This window comes from Pollachius pollachius, assembly GCF_949987615.1.
Source record: "Pollachius pollachius genome assembly, chromosome: 7".
Taxonomy (NCBI): domain Eukaryota; kingdom Metazoa; phylum Chordata; class Actinopteri; order Gadiformes; family Gadidae; genus Pollachius; species Pollachius pollachius.
This window is the reverse complement of record NC_136940.1, coordinates 14,214,666-14,235,289: the sequence shown is the minus strand read 5'-3', so window position 1 is coordinate 14,235,289 and position 20,624 is coordinate 14,214,666.

Sequence of the window (20,624 nt, the reverse complement as noted above, 5' to 3'; positions counted from 1 at the left end):
TAAATAACCCTTTTGTAAGCATAATAACACGTTTCCATTGAAAGTAACTGAAATATTCACTTTTCTAGTTTTTATGTGTGCAAAATGCTTTTCAGAGCGAGAGAAGCACTTTTGGACCAACAATGTGATTCTGACCTTTCAATTTTGATATTGCTCAAAACTAATGGAATTCACTCCCAAATGGTGGTTTATGCTTAAATAACCCTTTTGTAAGCATAATAACACGTTTCCATTGAAAGTAACTGAAATATTCACTTTTCTAGTTTTTATGTGTGCAAAATGCTTTTCAGAGCGAGAGAAGCACTTTTTGACCAACAATGTGATTCTGACCTTTCAATTTTGATATTGCTCAAAACTAATGGAATTCACTCCCAAATGGTGGTTTATGCTTAAATAACCCTTTTGTAAGCATAATAACACGTTGCCATTGAAAGTAACTGAAATATTCACTTTTCTAGTTTTTATGTGTGCAAAATGCTTTCAGAGCGAGAGAAGCACTTTTTGACCAACAAGGTGATTCTGACCTTACAATGTTGATATTGCTCAAAACTAATGGAATTCACTCCCAAATGGTGGTTTATGCTTAAATAACCCTTTTGTAAGCATAATAACACGTTTGAATTGAAAGAAACAGAAATATTCACTTGTCAAGTTTTTATGCGTGCAAAATGCTTTTCAGAGCGAGAGAAGCACTTTTGGACCAACAATGTGATTCTGACCTTTCAATTTTGATATTGCTCAAAACTAATGGAATTCACTCCCAAATGGTGGTTTATGCTTAAATAACCCTTTTGTAAGCATAATAACACGTTTCCATTGAAAGTAACTGAAATATTCACTTTTCTAGTTTTTATGTGTGCAAAATGCTTTTCAGAGCGAGAGAAGCACTTTTGGACCAACAATGAGATTCTGACCTTTCAATTTTGATATTGCTCAAAACTAATGGAATTCACTCCCAAATGGTAGTTTATGCTTAAATAACCCTTTTGTAAGCATAATAACACGTTTCCATTGAAAGTAACTGAAATATTCACTTTTCTAGTTTTTATGTGTGCAAAATGCTTTTCAGAGCGAGAGAAGCACTTTTGGACCAACAATGTGATTCTGACCTTTCAATTTTGATATTGCTCAAAACTAATGGAATTCACTCCCAAATGGTGGTTTATGCTTAAATAACCCTTTTGTAAGCATAATAACACGTTTCCATTGAAAGTAACTGAAATATTAACTTTTCTAGTTTTTATGTGTGCAAAATGCTTTTCAGAGCGAGAGAAGCACTTTTGGACCAACAATGTGATTCTGACCTTTAAATTTTGATATTGCTCAAAACTAATGGAATTCACTCCCAAATGGTGGTTTATGCTTAAATAACCCTTTTGTAAGCATAATAACACGTTTCCATTGAAAGTAACTGAAATATTCACTTTTCTAGTTTTTATGTGTGCAAAATGCTTTTCAGAGCGAGAGAAGCACTTTTGGACCAACAATGTGATTCTGACCTTTCAATGTTGATATTGCTCAAAACGAATGGAATTCACTCCCAAATGGTGGTTTATGCTTAAATAACCCTTTTGTAAGCATAATAACACGTTTGAATTGAAAGAAACAGAAATATTCAATTGTCAAGTTTTTATGCGTGCAAAATGCTTTTCAGAGCGAGAGAAGCACTTTTTGACCAACAATGTGATTCTGACCTTTCAATTTTGATATTGCTCAAAACTAATGGAATTCACTCCCAAATGGTGGTTTATGCTTAAATAACCCTTTTGTAAGCATAATAACACGTTTCCATTGAAAGTAACTGAAATATTCACTTTTCTAGTTTTTATGTGTGCAAAATGCTTTTCAGAGCGAGAGAAGCACTTTTGGACCAACAATGTGATTCTGACCTTTCAATTTTGATATTGCTCAAAACTAATGGAATTCACTCCCAAATGGTGGTTTATGCTTAAATAACCCTTTTGTAAGCATAATAACACGTTTCCATTGAAAGTAACTGAAATATTAACTTTTCTAGTTTTTATGTGTGCAAAATGCTTTTCAGAGCGAGAGAAGCACTTTTGGACCAACAATGTGATTCTGACCTTTAAATTTTGATATTGCTCAAAACTAATGGAATTCACTCCCAAATGGTGGTTTATGCTTAAATAACCCTTTTGTAAGCATAATAACACGTTTCCATTGAAAGTAACTGAAATATTCACTTTTCTAGTTTTTATGTGTGCAAAATGCTTTTCAGAGCGAGAGAAGCACTTTTGGACCAACAATGTGATTCTGACCTTTCAATGTTGATATTGCTCAAAACGAATGGAATTCACTCCCAAATGGTGGTTTATGCTTAAATAACCCTTTTGTAAGCATAATAACACGTTTGAATTGAAAGAAACAGAAATATTCAATTGTCAAGTTTTTATGCGTGCAAAATGCTTTTCAGAGCGAGAGAAGCACTTTTTGACCAACAATGTGATTCTGACCTTTCAATTTTGATATTGCTCAAAACTAATGGAATTCACTCCCAAATGGTGGTTTATGCTTAAATAACCCTTTTGTAAGCATAATAACACGTTTCCATTGAAAGTAACTGAAATATTCACTTTTCTAGTTTTTATGTGTGCAAAATGCTTTTCAGAGCGAGAGAAGCACTTTTGGACCAACAATGTGATTCTGACCTTTCAATTTTGATATTGCTCAAAACTAATGGAATTCACTCCCAAATGGTGGTTTATGCTTAAATAACCCTTTTGTAAGCATAATAACACGTTTCCATTGAAAGTAACTGAAATATTCACTTTTCTAGTTTTTATGTGTGCAAAATGCTTTTCAGAGCGAGAGAAGCACTTTTTGACCAACAATGTGATTCTGACCTTTCAATTTTTATATTGCTCAAAACTAATGGAATTCACTCCCAAATGGTGGTTTATGCTTAAATAACCCTTTTGTAAGCATAATAACACGTTTCCATTGAAAGTAACTGAAATATTCACTTTTCTAGTTTTTATGCGTGCAAAATGCTTTTCAGAGCGAGCGAAGCACTTTTGGACCAACAATGTGATTCTGACCTTTCAATGTTGATATTGCTCAAAACGAATGGAATTCACTCCCAAATGGTGGTTTATGCTTAAATAACCCTTTTGTAAGCATAATAACACGTTTGAATTGAAAGAAACAGAAATATTCACTTGTCAAGTTTTTATGCGTGCAAAATGCTTTTCAGAGCGAGAGAAGCACTTTTTGACCAACAATGCGATTCAAACCTTACAATGTTGATATTGCTCAAAACTAATGGAATTCACTCCCAAATGGTGGTTTATGCTTAAATAACCCTTTTGTAAGCATAATAACACGTTTGAATTGAAAGAAACAGAAATATTCACTTGTCAAGTTTTTATGCGTGCAAAATGCTTTTCAGAGCGAGAGAAGCACTTTTTGACCAACAATGTGATTCTGACCTTTCAATTTTGATATTGCTCAAAACTAATGGAATTCACTCCCAAATGGTGGTTTATGCTTAAATAACCCTTTTGTAAGCATAATAACACGTTTCCATTGAAAGTAACTGAAATATTCACTTTTCTAGTTTTTATGTGTGCAAAATGCTTTTCAGAGCGAGAGAAGCACTTTTGGACCAACAATGTGATTCTGACCTTTCAATTTTGATATTGCTCAAAACTAATGGAATTCACTCCCAAATGGTGGTTTATGCTTAAATAACCCTTTTGTAAGCATAATAACACGTTTCCATTGAAAGTAACTGAAATATTCACTTTTCTAGTTTTTATGTGTGCAAAATGCTTTTCAGAGCGAGAGAAGCACTTTTTGACCAACAATGTGATTCTGACCTTTCAATTTTGATATTGCTCAAAACTAATGGAATTCACTCCCAAATGGTGGTTTATGCTTAAATAACCCTTTTGTAAGCATAATAACACGTTGCCATTGAAAGTAACTGAAATATTCACTTTTCTAGTTTTTATGTGTGCAAAATGCTTTCAGAGCGAGAGAAGCACTTTTTGACCAACAATGTGATTCTGACCTTACAATGTTGATATTGCTCAAAACTAATGGAATTCACTCCCAAATGGTGGTTTATGCTTAAATAACCCTTTTGTAAGCATAATAACACGTTTGAATTGAAAGAAACAGAAATATTCACTTGTCAAGTTTTTATGCGTGCAAAATGCTTTTCAGAGCGAGAGAAGCACTTTTGGACCAACAATGAGATTCTGACCTTTCAATTTTGATATTGCTCAAAACTAATGGAATTCACTCCCAAATGGTAGTTTATGCTTAAATAACCCTTTTGTAAGCATAATAACACGTTTCCATTGAAAGTAACTGAAATATTCACTTTTCTAGTTTTTATGTGTGCAAAATGCTTTTCAGAGCGAGAGAAGCACTTTTGGACCAACAATGTGATTCTGACCTTTCAATTTTGATATTGCTCAAAACTAATGGAATTCACTCCCAAATGGTGGTTTATGCTTAAATAACCCTTTTGTAAGCATAATAACACGTTTCCATTGAAAGTAACTGAAATATTAACTTTTCTAGTTTTTATGTGTGCAAAATGCTTTTCAGAGCGAGAGAAGCACTTTTGGACCAACAATGTGATTCTGACCTTTAAATTTTGATATTGCTCAAAACTAATGGAATTCACTCCCAAATGGTGGTTTATGCTTAAATAACCCTTTTGTAAGCATAATAACACGTTTCCATTGAAAGTAACTGAAATATTCACTTTTCTAGTTTTTATGTGTGCAAAATGCTTTTCAGAGCGAGAGAAGCACTTTTGGACCAACAATGTGATTCTGACCTTTCAATGTTGATATTGCTCAAAACGAATGGAATTCACTCCCAAATGGTGGTTTATGCTTAAATAACCCTTTTGTAAGCATACTAACACGTTTGAATTGAAAGAAACAGAAATATTCAATTGTCAAGTTTTTATGCGTGCAAAATGCTTTTCAGAGCGAGAGAAGCACTTTTTGACCAACAATGTGATTCTGACCTTTCAATTTTGATATTGCTCAAAACTAATGGAATTCACTCCCAAATGGTGGTTTATGCTTAAATAACCCTTTTGTAAGCATAATAACACGTTTCCATTGAAAGTAACTGAAATATTCACTTTTCTAGTTTTTATGTGTGCAAAATGCTTTTCAGAGCGAGAGAAGCACTTTTGGACCAACAATGTGATTCTGACCTTTCAATTTTGATATTGCTCAAAACTAATGGAATTCACTCCCAAATGGTGGTTTATGCTTAAATAACCCTTTTGTAAGCATAATAACACGTTTCCATTGAAAGTAACTGAAATATTCACTTTTCTAGTTTTTACGTGTGCAAAATGCTTTTCAGAGCGAGAGAAGCACTTTTTGACCAACAATGTGATTCTGACCTTTCAATTTTTATATTGCTCAAAACTAATGGAATTCACTCCCAAATGGTGGTTTATGCTTAAATAACCCTTTTGTAAGCATAATAACACGTTTCCATTGAAAGTAACTGAAATATTCACTTTTCTAGTTTTTATGCGTGCAAAATGCTTTTCAGAGCGAGCGAAGCACTTTTGGACCAACAATGTGATTCTGACCTTTCAATGTTGATATTGCTCAAAACGAATGGAATTCACTCCCAAATGGTGGTTTATGCTTAAATAACCCTTTTGTAAGCATAATAACACGTTTGAATTGAAAGAAACAGAAATATTCACTTGTCAAGTTTTTATGCGTGCAAAATGCTTTTCAGAGCGAGAGAAGCACTTTTTGACCAACAATGCGATTCAAACCTTACAATGTTGATATTGCTCAAAACTAATGGAATTCACTCCCAAATGGTGGTTTATGCTTAAATAACCCTTTTGTAAGCATAATAACACGTGTCCATTGAAAGAAACAGAAATATTCACTTGTCAAGTTTTTATGCGTGCAAAATGCTTTTCAGAGCGAGAGAAGCACTTTTTGACCAACAATGTGATTCTGACCTTTCAATTTTGATATTGCTCAAAACTAATGGAATTCACTCCCAAATGGTGGTTTATGCTTAAATAACCCTTTTGTAAGCATAATAACACGTTTCCATTGAAAGTAACTGAAATATTCACTTTTCTAGTTTTTATGTGTGCAAAATGCTTTTCAGAGCGAGAGAAGCACTTTTGGACCAACAATGTGATTCTGACCTTTCAATTTTGATATTGCTCAAAACTAATGGAATTCACTCCCAAATGGTGGTTTATGCTTAAATAACCCTTTTGTAAGCATAATAACACGTTTCCATTGAAAGTAACTGAAATATTCACTTTTCTAGTTTTTATGTGTGCAAAATGCTTTTCAGAGCGAGAGAAGCACTTTTGGACCAACAATGTGATTCTGACCTTTCAATTTTGATATTGCTCAAAACTAATGGAATTCACTCCCAAATGGTGGTTTATGCTTAAATAACCCTTTTGTAAGCATAATAACACGTTTCCATTGAAAGTAACTGAAATATTCACTTTTCTAGTTTTTATGTGTGCAAAATGCTTTTCAGAGCGAGAGAAGCACTTTTTGACCAACAATGTGATTCTGACCTTTCAATTTTGATATTGCTCAAAACTAATGGAATTCACTCCCAAATGGTGGTTTATGCTTAAATAACCCTTTTGTAAGCATAATAACACGTTGCCATTGAAAGTAACTGAAATATTCACTTTTCTAGTTTTTATGTGTGCAAAATGCTTTCAGAGCGAGAGAAGCACTTTTTGACCAACAATGTGATTCTGACCTTACAATGTTGACATTGCTCAAAACTAATGGAATTCACTCCCAAATGGTGGTTTATGCTTAAATAACCCTTTTGTAAGCATAATAACACGTTTGAATTGAAAGAAACAGAAATATTCACTTGTCAAGTTTTTATGCGTGCAAAATGCTTTTCAGAGCGAGAGAAGCACTTTTGGACCAACAATGTGATTCTGACCTTTCAATTTTGATATTGCTCAAAACTAATGGAATTCACTCCCAAATGGTGGTTTATGCTTAAATAACCCTTTTGTAAGCATAATAACACGTTTCCATTGAAAGTAACTGAAATATTCACTTTTCTAGTTTTTATGTGTGCAAAATGCTTTTCAGAGCGAGAGAAGCACTTTTGGACCAACAATGAGATTCTGACCTTTCAATTTTGATATTGCTCAAAACTAATGGAATTCACTCCCAAATGGTAGTTTATGCTTAAATAACCCTTTTGTAAGCATAATAACACGTTTCCATTGAAAGTAACTGAAATATTCAATTTTCTAGTTTTTATGTGTGCAAAATGCTTTTCAGAGCGAGAGAAGCACTTTTGGACCAACAATGTGATTCTGACCTTTCAATTTTGATATTGCTCAAAACTAATGGAATTCACTCCCAAATGGTGGTTTATGCTTAAATAACCCTTTTGTAAGCATAATAACACGTTTCCATTGAAAGTAACTGAAATATTCACTTTTCTAGTTTTTATGTGTGCAAAATGCTTTTCAGAGCGAGAGAAGCACTTTTGGACCAACAATGTGATTCTGACCTTTAAATTTTGATATTGCTCAAAACTAATGGAATTCACTCCCAAATGGTGGTTTATGCTTAAATAACCCTTTTGTAAGCATAATAACACGTTTGAATTGAAAGAAACAGAAATATTCACTTGTCAAGTTTTTATGCGTGCAAAATGCTTTTCAGAGCGAGAGAAGCACTTTTTGACCAACAATGCGATTCAAACCTTACAATGTTGATATTGCTCAAAACTAATGGAATTCACTCCCAAATGGTGGTTTATGCTTAAATAACCCTTTTGTAAGCATAATAACACGTTTCCATTGAAAGTAACTGAAATATTCACTTTTCTAGTTTTTATGTGTGCAAAATGCTTTTCAGAGCGAGAGAAGCACTTTTGGACCAACAATGTGATTCTGACCTTTCAATTTTGATATTGCTCAAAACTAATGGAATTCACTCCCAAATGGTGGTTTATGCTTAAATAACCCTTTTGTAAGCATAATAACACGTTTCCATTGAAAGTAACTGAAATATTCACTTTTCTAGTTTTTATGTGTGCAAAATGCTTTTCAGAGCGAGAGAAGCACTTTTTGACCAACAATGTGATTCTGACCTTTCAATTTTTATATTGCTCAAAACTAATGGAATTCACTCCCAAATGGTGGTTTATGCTTAAATAACCCTTTTGTAAGCATAATAACACGTTTCCATTGAAAGTAACTGAAATATTCACTTTTCTAGTTTTTATGCGTGCAAAATGCTTTTCAGAGCGAGCGAAGCACTTTTGGACCAACAATGTGATTCTGACCTTTCAATGTTGATATTGCTCAAAACGAATGGAATTCACTCCCAAATGGTGGTTTATGCTTAAATAACCCTTTTGTAAGCATAATAACACGTTTGAATTGAAAGAAACAGAAATATTCACTTGTCAAGTTTTTATGCGTGCAAAATGCTTTTCAGAGCGAGAGAAGCACTTTTTGACCAACAATGCGATTCAAACCTTACAATGTTGATATTGCTCAAAACTAATGGAATTCACTCCCAAATGGTGGTTTATGCTTAAATAACCCTTTTGTAAGCATAATAACACGTGTCCATTGAAAGAAACAGAAATATTCACTTGTCAAGTTTTTATGCGTGCAAAATGCTTTTCAGAGCGAGAGAAGCACTTTTTGACCAACAATGTGATTCTGACCTTTCAATTTTGATATTGCTCAAAACTAATGGAATTCACTCCCAAATGGTGGTTTATGCTTAAATAACCCTTTTGTAAGCATAATAACACGTTTCCATTGAAAGTAACTGAAATATTCACTTTTCTAGTTTTTATGTGTGCAAAATGCTTTTCAGAGCGAGAGAAGCACTTTTGGACCAACAATGTGATTCTGACCTTTCAATTTTGATATTGCTCAAAACTAATGGAATTCACTCCCAAATGGTGGTTTATGCTTAAATAACCCTTTTGTAAGCATAATAACACGTTTCCATTGAAAGTAACTGAAATATTCACTTTTCTAGTTTTTATGTGTGCAAAATGCTTTTCAGAGCGAGAGAAGCACTTTTGGACCAACAATGTGATTCTGACCTTTCAATTTTGATATTGCTCAAAACTAATGGAATTCACTCCCAAATGGTGGTTTATGCTTAAATAACCCTTTTGTAAGCATAATAACACGTTTCCATTGAAAGTAACTGAAATATTCACTTTTCTAGTTTTTATGTGTGCAAAATGCTTTTCAGAGCGAGAGAAGCACTTTTTGACCAACAATGTGATTCTGACCTTTCAATTTTGATATTGCTCAAAACTAATGGAATTCACTCCCAAATGGTGGTTTATGCTTAAATAACCCTTTTGTAAGCATAATAACACGTTGCCATTGAAAGTAACTGAAATATTCACTTTTCTAGTTTTTATGTGTGCAAAATGCTTTCAGAGCGAGAGAAGCACTTTTTGACCAACAATGTGATTCTGACCTTACAATGTTGATATTGCTCAAAACTAATGGAATTCACTCCCAAATGGTGGTTTATGCTTAAATAACCCTTTTGTAAGCATAATAACACGTTTGAATTGAAAGAAACAGAAATATTCACTTGTCAAGTTTTTATGCGTGCAAAATGCTTTTCAGAGCGAGAGAAGCACTTTTGGACCAACAATGTGATTCTGACCTTTCAATTTTGATATTGCTCAAAACTAATGGAATTCACTCCCAAATGGTGGTTTATGCTTAAATAACCCTTTTGTAAGCATAATAACACGTTTCCATTGAAAGTAACTGAAATATTCACTTTTCTAGTTTTTATGTGTGCAAAATGCTTTTCAGAGCGAGAGAAGCACTTTTGGACCAACAATGAGATTCTGACCTTTCAATTTTGATATTGCTCAAAACTAATGGAATTCACTCCCAAATGGTAGTTTATGCTTAAATAACCCTTTTGTAAGCATAATAACACGTTTCCATTGAAAGTAACTGAAATATTCAATTTTCTAGTTTTTATGTGTGCAAAATGCTTTTCAGAGCGAGAGAAGCACTTTTGGACCAACAATGTGATTCTGACCTTTCAATTTTGATATTGCTCAAAACTAATGGAATTCACTCCCAAATGGTGGTTTATGCTTAAATAACCCTTTTGTAAGCATAATAACACGTTTCCATTGAAAGTAACTGAAATATTCACTTTTCTAGTTTTTATGTGTGCAAAATGCTTTTCAGAGCGAGAGAAGCACTTTTGGACCAACAATGTGATTCTGACCTTTAAATTTTGATATTGCTCAAAACTAATGGAATTCACTCCCAAATGGTGGTTTATGCTTAAATAACCCTTTTGTAAGCATAATAACACGTTTGAATTGAAAGAAACAGAAATATTCACTTGTCAAGTTTTTATGCGTGCAAAATGCTTTTCAGAGCGAGAGAAGCACTTTTTGACCAACAATGCGATTCAAACCTTACAATGTTGATATTGCTCAAAACTAATGGAATTCACTCCCAAATGGTGGTTTATGCTTAAATAACCCTTTTGTAAGCATAATAACACGTTTCCATTGAAAGTAACTGAAATATTCACTTTTCTAGTTTTTATGTGTGCAAAATGCTTTTCAGAGCGAGAGAAGCACTTTTGGACCAACAATGTGATTCTGACCTTTCAATTTTGATATTGCTCAAAACTAATGGAATTCACTCCCAAATGGTGGTTTATGCTTAAATAACCCTTTTGTAAGCATAATAACACGTTTCCATTGAAAGTAACTGAAATATTCACTTTTCTAGTTTTTATGTGTGCAAAATGCTTTTCAGAGCGAGAGAAGCACTTTTTGACCAACAATGTGATTCTGACCTTTCAATTTTTATATTGCTCAAAACTAATGGAATTCACTCCCAAATGGTGGTTTATGCTTAAATAACCCTTTTGTAAGCATAATAACACGTTTCCATTGAAAGTAACTGAAATATTCACTTTTCTAGTTTTTATGCGTGCAAAATGCTTTTCAGAGCGAGCGAAGCACTTTTGGACCAACAATGTGATTCTGACCTTTCAATGTTGATATTGCTCAAAACGAATGGAATTCACTCCCAAATGGTGGTTTATGCTTAAATAACCCTTTTGTAAGCATAATAACACGTTTGAATTGAAAGAAACAGAAATATTCACTTGTCAAGTTTTTATGCGTGCAAAATGCTTTTCAGAGCGAGAGAAGCACTTTTTGACCAACAATGCGATTCAAACCTTACAATGTTGATATTGCTCAAAACTAATGGAATTCACTCCCAAATGGTGGTTTATGCTTAAATAACCCTTTTGTAAGCATAATAACACGTTTGAATTGAAAGAAACAGAAATATTCACTTGTCAAGTTTTTATGCGTGCAAAATGCTTTTCAGAGCGAGAGAAGCACTTTTTGACCAACAATGTGATTCTGACCTTTCAATTTTGATATTGCTCAAAACTAATGGAATTCACTCCCAAATGGTGGTTTATGCTTAAATAACCCTTTTGTAAGCATAATAACACGTTTCCATTGAAAGTAACTGAAATATTCACTTTTCTAGTTTTTATGTGTGCAAAATGCTTTTCAGAGCGAGAGAAGCACTTTTGGACCAACAATGTGATTCTGACCTTTCAATTTTGATATTGCTCAAAACTAATGGAATTCACTCCCAAATGGTGGTTTATGCTTAAATAACCCTTTTGTAAGCATAATAACACGTTTCCATTGAAAGTAACTGAAATATTCACTTTTCTAGTTTTTATGTGTGCAAAATGCTTTTCAGAGCGAGAGAAGCACTTTTGGACCAACAATGTGATTCTGACCTTTCAATTTTGATATTGCTCAAAACTAATGGAATTCACTCCCAAATGGTGGTTTATGCTTAAATAACCCTTTTGTAAGCATAATAACACGTTGCCATTGAAAGTAACTGAAATATTCACTTTTCTAGTTTTTATGTGTGCAAAATGCTTTCAGAGCGAGAGAAGCACTTTTTGACCAACAATGTGATTCTGACCTTACAATGTTGATATTGCTCAAAACTAATGGAATTCACTCCCAAATGGTGGTTTATGCTTAAATAACCCTTTTGTAAGCATAATAACACGTTTGAATTGAAAGAAACAGAAATATTCACTTGTCAAGTTTTTATGCGTGCAAAATGCTTTTCAGAGCGAGAGAAGCACTTTTGGACCAACAATGTGATTCTGACCTTTCAATTTTGATATTGCTCAAAACTAATGGAATTCACTCCCAAATGGTGGTTTATGCTTAAATAACCCTTTTGTAAGCATAATAACACGTTTCCATTGAAAGTAACTGAAATATTCACTTTTCTAGTTTTTATGTGTGCAAAATGCTTTTCAGAGCGAGAGAAGCACTTTTGGACCAACAATGAGATTCTGACCTTTCAATTTTGATATTGCTCAAAACTAATGGAATTCACTCCCAAATGGTAGTTTATGCTTAAATAACCCTTTTGTAAGCATAATAACACGTTTCCATTGAAAGTAACTGAAATATTCACTTTTCTAGTTTTTATGTGTGCAAAATGCTTTTCAGAGCGAGAGAAGCACTTTTGGACCAACAATGTGATTCTGACCTTTCAATTTTGATATTGCTCAAAACTAATGGAATTCACTCCCAAATGGTGGTTTATGCTTAAATAACCCTTTTGTAAGCATAATAACACGTTTCCATTGAAAGTAACTGAAATATTCACTTTTCTAGTTTTTATGCGTGCAAAATGCTTTTCAGAGCGAGCGAAGCACTTTTGGACCAACAATGTGATTCTGACCTTTCAATGTTGATATTGCTCAAAACGAATGGAATTCACTCCCAAATGGTGGTTTATGCTTAAATAACCCTTTTGTAAGCATAATAACACGTTTGAATTGAAAGAAACAGAAATATTCACTTGTCAAGTTTTTATGCGTGCAAAATGCTTTTCAGAGCGAGAGAAGCACTTTTTGACCAACAATGCGATTCAAACCTTACAATGTTGATATTGCTCAAAACTAATGGAATTCACTCCCAAATGGTGGTTTATGCTTAAATAACCCTTTTGTAAGCATAATAACACGTGTCCATTGAAAGAAACAGAAATATTCACTTGTCAAGTTTTTATGCGTGCAAAATGCTTTTCAGAGCGAGAGAAGCACTTTTTGACCAACAATGTGATTCTGACCTTTCAATTTTGATATTGCTCAAAACTAATGGAATTCACTCCCAAATGGTGGTTTATGCTTAAATAACCCTTTTGTAAGCATAATAACACGTTTCCATTGAAAGTAACTGAAATATTCACTTTTCTAGTTTTTATGTGTGCAAAATGCTTTTCAGAGCGAGAGAAGCACTTTTGGACCAACAATGTGATTCTGACCTTTCAATTTTGATATTGCTCAAAACTAATGGAATTCACTCCCAAATGGTGGTTTATGCTTAAATAACCCTTTTGTAAGCATAATAACACGTTTCCATTGAAAGTAACTGAAATATTCACTTTTCTAGTTTTTATGTGTGCAAAATGCTTTTCAGAGCGAGAGAAGCACTTTTGGACCAACAATGTGATTCTGACCTTTCAATTTTGATATTGCTCAAAACTAATGGAATTCACTCCCAAATGGTGGTTTATGCTTAAATAACCCTTTTGTAAGCATAATAACACGTTTCCATTGAAAGTAACTGAAATATTCACTTTTCTAGTTTTTATGTGTGCAAAATGCTTTTCAGAGCGAGAGAAGCACTTTTTGACCAACAATGTGATTCTGACCTTTCAATTTTGATATTGCTCAAAACTAATGGAATTCACTCCCAAATGGTGGTTTATGCTTAAATAACCCTTTTGTAAGCATAATAACACGTTGCCATTGAAAGTAACTGAAATATTCACTTTTCTAGTTTTTATGTGTGCAAAATGCTTTCAGAGCGAGGGAAGCACTTTTTGACCAACAATGTGATTCTGACCTTACAATGTTGATATTGCTCAAAACTAATGGAATTCACTCCCAAATGGTGGTTTATGCTTAAATAACCCTTTTGTAAGCATAATAACACGTTTGAATTGAAAGAAACAGAAATATTCACTTGTCAAGTTTTTATGCGTGCAAAATGCTTTTCAGAGCGAGAGAAGCACTTTTGGACCAACAATGTGATTCTGACCTTTCAATTTTGATATTGCTCAAAACTAATGGAATTCACTCCTAAATGGTGGTTTATGCTTAAATAACCCTTTTGTAAGCATAATAACACGTTTCCATTGAAAGTAACTGAAATATTCACTTTTCTAGTTTTTATGTGTGCAAAATGCTTTTCAGAGCGAGAGAAGCACTTTTGGACCAACAATGAGATTCTGACCTTTCAATTTTGATATTGCTCAAAACTAATGGAATTCACTCCCAAATGGTAGTTTATGCTTAAATAACCCTTTTGTAAGCATAATAACACGTTTCCATTGAAAGTAACTGAAATATTCACTTTTCTAGTTTTTATGTGTGCAAAATGCTTTTCAGAGCGAGAGAAGCACTTTTGGACCAACAATGTGATTCTGACCTTTCAATTTTGATATTGCTCAAAACTAATGGAATTCACTCCCAAATGGTGGTTTATGCTTAAATAACCCTTTTGTAAGCATAATAACACGTTTCCATTGAAAGTAACTGAAATATTCACTTTTCTAGTTTTTATGTGTGCAAAATGCTTTTCAGAGCGAGAGAAGCACTTTTGGACCAACAATGTGATTCTGACCTTTAAATTTTGATATTGCTCAAAACTAATGGAATTCACTCCCAAATGGTGGTTTATGCTTAAATAACCCTTTTGTAAGCATAATAACACGTTTCCATTGAAAGTAACTGAAATATTCACTTTTCTAGTTTTTATGTGTGCAAAATGCTTTTCAGAGCGAGAGAAGCACTTTTGGACCAACAATGTGATTCTGACCTTTCAATGTTGATATTGCTCAAAACGAATGGAATTCACTCCCAAATGGTGGTTTATGCTTAAATAACCCTTTTGTAAGCATAATAACACGTTTGAATTGAAAGAAACAGAAATATTCAATTGTCAAGTTTTTATGCGTGCAAAATGCTTTTCAGAGCGAGAGAAGCACTTTTTGACCAACAATGTGATTCTGACCTTTCAATTTTGATATTGCTCAAAACTAATGGAATTCACTCCCAAATGGTGGTTTATGCTTAAATAACCCTTTTGTAAGCATAATAACACGTTTCCATTGAAAGTAACTGAAATATTCACTTTTCTAGTTTTTATGTGTGCAAAATGCTTTTCAGAGCGAGAGAAGCACTTTTGGACCAACAATGTGATTCTGACCTTTCAATTTTGATATTGCTCAAAACTAATGGAATTCACTCCCAAATGGTGGTTTATGCTTAAATAACCCTTTTGTAAGCATAATAACACGTTTCCATTGAAAGTAACTGAAATATTCACTTTTCTAGTTTTTATGTGTGCAAAATGCTTTTCAGAGCGAGAGAAGCACTTTTTGACCAACAATGTGATTCTGACCTTTCAATTTTTATATTGCTCAAAACTAATGGAATTCACTCCCAAATGGTGGTTTATGCTTAAATAACCCTTTTGTAAGCATAATAACACGTTTCCATTGAAAGTAACTGAAATATTCACTTTTCTAGTTTTTATGCGTGCAAAATGCTTTTCAGAGCGAGCGAAGCACTTTTGGACCAACAATGTGATTCTGACCTTTCAATGTTGATATTGCTCAAAACGAATGGAATTCACTCCCAAATGGTGGTTTATGCTTACATAACCCTTTTGTAAGCATAATAACACGTTTGAATTGAAAGAAACAGAAATATTCACTTGTCAAGTTTTTATGCGTGCAAAATGCTTTTCAGAGCGAGAGAAGCACTTTTTGACCAACAATGCGATTCAAACCTTACAATGTTGATATTGCTCAAACTAATGGAATTCACTCCCAAATGGTGGTTTATGCTTAAATAACCCTTTTGTAAGCATAATAACACGTTTGAATTGAAAGAAACAGAAATATTCACTTGTCAAGTTTTTATGCGTGCAAAATGCTTTTCAGAGCGAGAGAAGCACTTTTTGACCAACAATGTGATTCTGACCTTTCAATTTTGATATTGCTCAAAACTAATGGAATTCACTCCCAAATGGTGGTTTATGCTGAAATAACCCTTTTGTAAGCATAATAACACGTTTCCATTGAAAGTAACTGAAATATTCACTTTTCTAGTTTTTATGTGTGCAAAATGCTTTTCAGAGCGAGAGAAGCACTTTTGGACCAACAATGTGATTCTGACCTTTCAATTTTGATATTGCTCAAAACTAATGGAATTCACTCCCAAATGGTGGTTTATGCTTAAATAACCCTTTTGTAAGCATAATAACACGTTTGAATTGAAAGAAACAGAAATATTCACTTGTCAAGTTTTTATGCGTGCAAAATGCTTTTCAGAGCGAGAGAAGCACTTTTGGACCAACAATGTGATTCTGACCTTTCAATTTTGATATTGCTCAAAACTAATGGAATTCACTCCTAAATGGTGGTTTATGCTTAAATAACCCTTTTGTAAGCATAATAACACGTTTCCATTGAAAGTAACTGAAATATTCACTTTTCTAGTTTTTATGTGTGCAAAATGCTTTTCAGAGCGAGAGAAGCACTTTTGGACCAACAATGAGATTCTGACCTTTCAATTTTGATATTGCTCAAAACTAATGGAATTCACTCCCAAATGGTAGTTTATGCTTAAATAACCCTTTTGTAAGCATAATAACACGTTTCCATTGAAAGTAACTGAAATATTCACTTTTCTAGTTTTTATGTGTGCAAAATGCTTTTCAGAGCGAGAGAAGCACTTTTGGACCAACAATGTGATTCTGACCTTTCAATTTTGATATTGCTCAAAACTAATGGAATTCACTCCCAAATGGTGGTTTATGCTTAAATAACCCTTTTGTAAGCATAATAACACGTTTCCATTGAAAGTAACTGAAATATTCACTTTTCTAGTTTTTATGTGTGCAAAATGCTTTTCAGAGCGAGAGAAGCACTTTTGGACCAACAATGTGATTCTGACCTTTAAATTTTGATATTGCTCAAAACTAATGGAATTCACTCCCAAATGGTGGTTTATGCTTAAATAACCCTTTTGTAAGCATAATAACACGTTTCCATTGAAAGTAACTGAAATATTCACTTTTCTAGTTTTTATGTGTGCAAAATGCTTTTCAGAGCGAGAGAAGCACTTTTGGACCAACAATGTGATTCTGACCTTTCAATGTTGATATTGCTCAAAACGAATGGAATTCACTCCCAAATGGTGGTTTATGCTTAAATAACCCTTTTGTAAGCATAATAACACGTTTGAATTGAAAGAAACAGAAATATTCAATTGTCAAGTTTTTATGCGTGCAAAATGCTTTTCAGAGCGAGAGAAGCACTTTTTGACCAACAATGTGATTCTGACCTTTCAATTTTGATATTGCTCAAAACTAATGGAATTCACTCCCAAATGGTGGTTTATGCTTAAATAACCCTTTTGTAAGCATAATAACACGTTTCCATTGAAAGTAACTGAAATATTCACTTTTCTAGTTTTTATGTGTGCAAAATGCTTTTCAGAGCGAGAGAAGCACTTTTGGACCAACAATGTGATTCTGACCTTTCAATTTTGATATTGCTCAAAACTAATGGAATTCACTCCCAAATGGTGGTTTATGCTTAAATAACCCTTTTGTAAGCATAATAACACGTTTCCATTGAAAGTAACTGAAATATTCACTTTTCTAGTTTTTATGTGTGCAAAATGCTTTTCAGAGCGAGAGAAGCACTTTTTGACCAACAATGTGATTCTGACCTTTCAATTTTTATATTGCTCAAAACTAATGGAATTCACTCCCAAATGGTGGTTTATGCTTAAATAACCCTTTTGTAAGCATAATAACACGTTTCCATTGAAAGTAACTGAAATATTCACTTTTCTAGTTTTTATGCGTGCAAAATGCTTTTCAGAGCGAGCGAAGCACTTTTGGACCAACAATGTGATTCTGACCTTTCAATGTTGATATTGCTCAAAACGAATGGAATTCACTCCCAAATGGTGGTTTATGCTTACATAACCCTTTTGTAAGCATAATAACACGTTTGAATTGAAAGAAACAGAAATATTCACTTGTCAAGTTTTTATGCGTGCAAAATGCTTTTCAGAGCGAGAGAAGCACTTTTTGACCAACAATGTGATTCTGACCTTGCAATTTTGATATTGCTCAAAACTAATGGAATTCACTCCCAAATGGTGGTTTATGCTTAAATAACCCTTTTGTAAGCATAATAACACGTTTCCATTGAAAGTAACTGAAATATTCACTTTTCTAGTTTTTATGTGTGCAAAATGCTTTTCAGAGCGAGAGAAGCACTTTTTGACCAACAATGTGATTCTGACCTTTCAATTTTTATATTGCTCAAAACTAATGGAATTCACTCCCAAATGGTGGTTTATGCTTAAATAACCCTTTTGTAAGCATAATAACACGTTTCCATTGAAAGTAACTGAAATATTCACTTTTCTAGTTTTTATGCGTGCAAAATGCTTTTCAGAGCGAGCGAAGCACTTTTGGACCAACAATGTGATTCTGACCTTTCAATGTTGATATTGCTCAAAACGAATGGAATTCACTCCCAAATGGTGGTTTATGCTTACATAACCCTTTTGTAAGCATAATAACACGTTTGAATTGAAAGAAACAGAAATATTCACTTGTCAAGTTTTTATGCGTGCAAAATGCTTTTCAGAGCGAGAGAAGCACTTTTTGACCAACAATGCGATTCAAACCTTACAATGTTGATATTGCTCAAAACTAATGGAATTCACTCCCAAATGGTGGTTTATGCTTAAATAACCCTTTTGTAAGCATAATAACACGTTTGAATTGAAAGAAACAGAAATATTCACTTGTCAAGTTTTTATGCGTGCAAAATGCTTTTCAGAGCGAGAGAAGCACTTTTTGACCAACAATGTGATTCTGACCTTTCAATTTTGATATTGCTCAAAACTAATGGAATTCACTCCCAAATGGTGGTTTATGCTGAAATAACCCTTTTGTAAGCATAATAACACGTTTCCATTGAAAGTAACTGAAATATTCACTTTTCTAGTTTTTATGTGTGCAAAATGCTTTTCAGAGCGAGAGAAGCACTTTTGGACCAACAATGTGATTCTGACCTTTCAATTTTGATATTGCTCAAAACTAATGGAATTCACTCCCAAATGGTGGTTTATGCTTAAATAACCCTTTTGTAAGCATAATAACACGTTTCCATTGAAAGTAACTGAAATATTCACTTTTCTAGTTTTTATGTGTGCAAAATGCTTTTCAGAGCGAGAGAAGCACTTTTTGACCAACAATGTGATTCTGACCTTTCAATTTTGATATTGCTCAAAACTAATGGAATTCACTCCCAAATGGTGGTTTATGCTTAAATAACCCTTTTGTAAGCATAATAACACGTTGCCATTGAAAGTAACTGAAATATTCACTTTTCTAGTTTTTATGTGTGCAAAATGCTTTCAGAGCGAGAGAAGCACTTTTTGACCAACAATGTGATTCTGACCTTACAATGTTGATATTGCTCAAAACTAATGGAATTCACTCCCAAATGGTGGTTTATGCTTAAATAACCCTTTTGTAAGCATAATAACACGTTTGAATTGAAAGAAACAGAAATATTCACTTGTCAAGTTTTTGTGCGTGCAAAATGCTTTTCAGAGCGAGAGAAGCACTTTTGGACCAACAATGTGATTCTGACCTTTCAATTTTGATATTGCTCAAAACTAATGGAATTCACTCCCAAATGGTGGTTTATGCTTAAATAACCCTTTTGTAAGCATAATAACACGTTTCCATTGAAAGTAACTGAAATATTCACTTTTCTAGTTTTTATGTGTGCAAAATGCTTTTCAGAGCGAGAGAAGCACTTTTGGACCAACAATGAGATTCTGACCTTTCAATTTTGATATTGCTCAAAACTAATGGAATTCACTCCCAAATGGTAGTTTATGCTTAAATAACCCTTTTGTAAGCATAATAACACGTTTCCATTGAAAGTAACTGAAATATTCACTTTTCTAGTTTTTATGTGTGCAAAATGCTTTTCAGAGCGAGAGAAGCACTTTTGGACCAACAATGTGATTCTGACCTTTCAATTTTGATATTGCTCAAAACTAATGGAATTCACTCCCAAATGGTGGTTTATGCTTAAATAACCCTTTTGTAAGCATAATAACACGTTTCCATTGAAAGTAACTGAAATATTAACTTTTCTAGTTTTTATGTGTGCAAAATGCTTTTCAGAGCGAGAGAAGCACTTTTGGACCAACAATGTGATTCTGACCTTTAAATTTTGATATTGCTCAAAACTAATGGAATTCACTCCCAAATGGTGGTTTATGCTTAAATAACCCTTTTGTAAGCATAATAACACGTTTCCATTGAAAGTAACTGAAATATTCACTTTTCTAGTTTTTATGTGTGCAAAATGCTTTTCAGAGCGAGAGAAGCACTTTTGGACCAACAATGTGATTCTGACCTTTCAATGTTGATATTGCTCA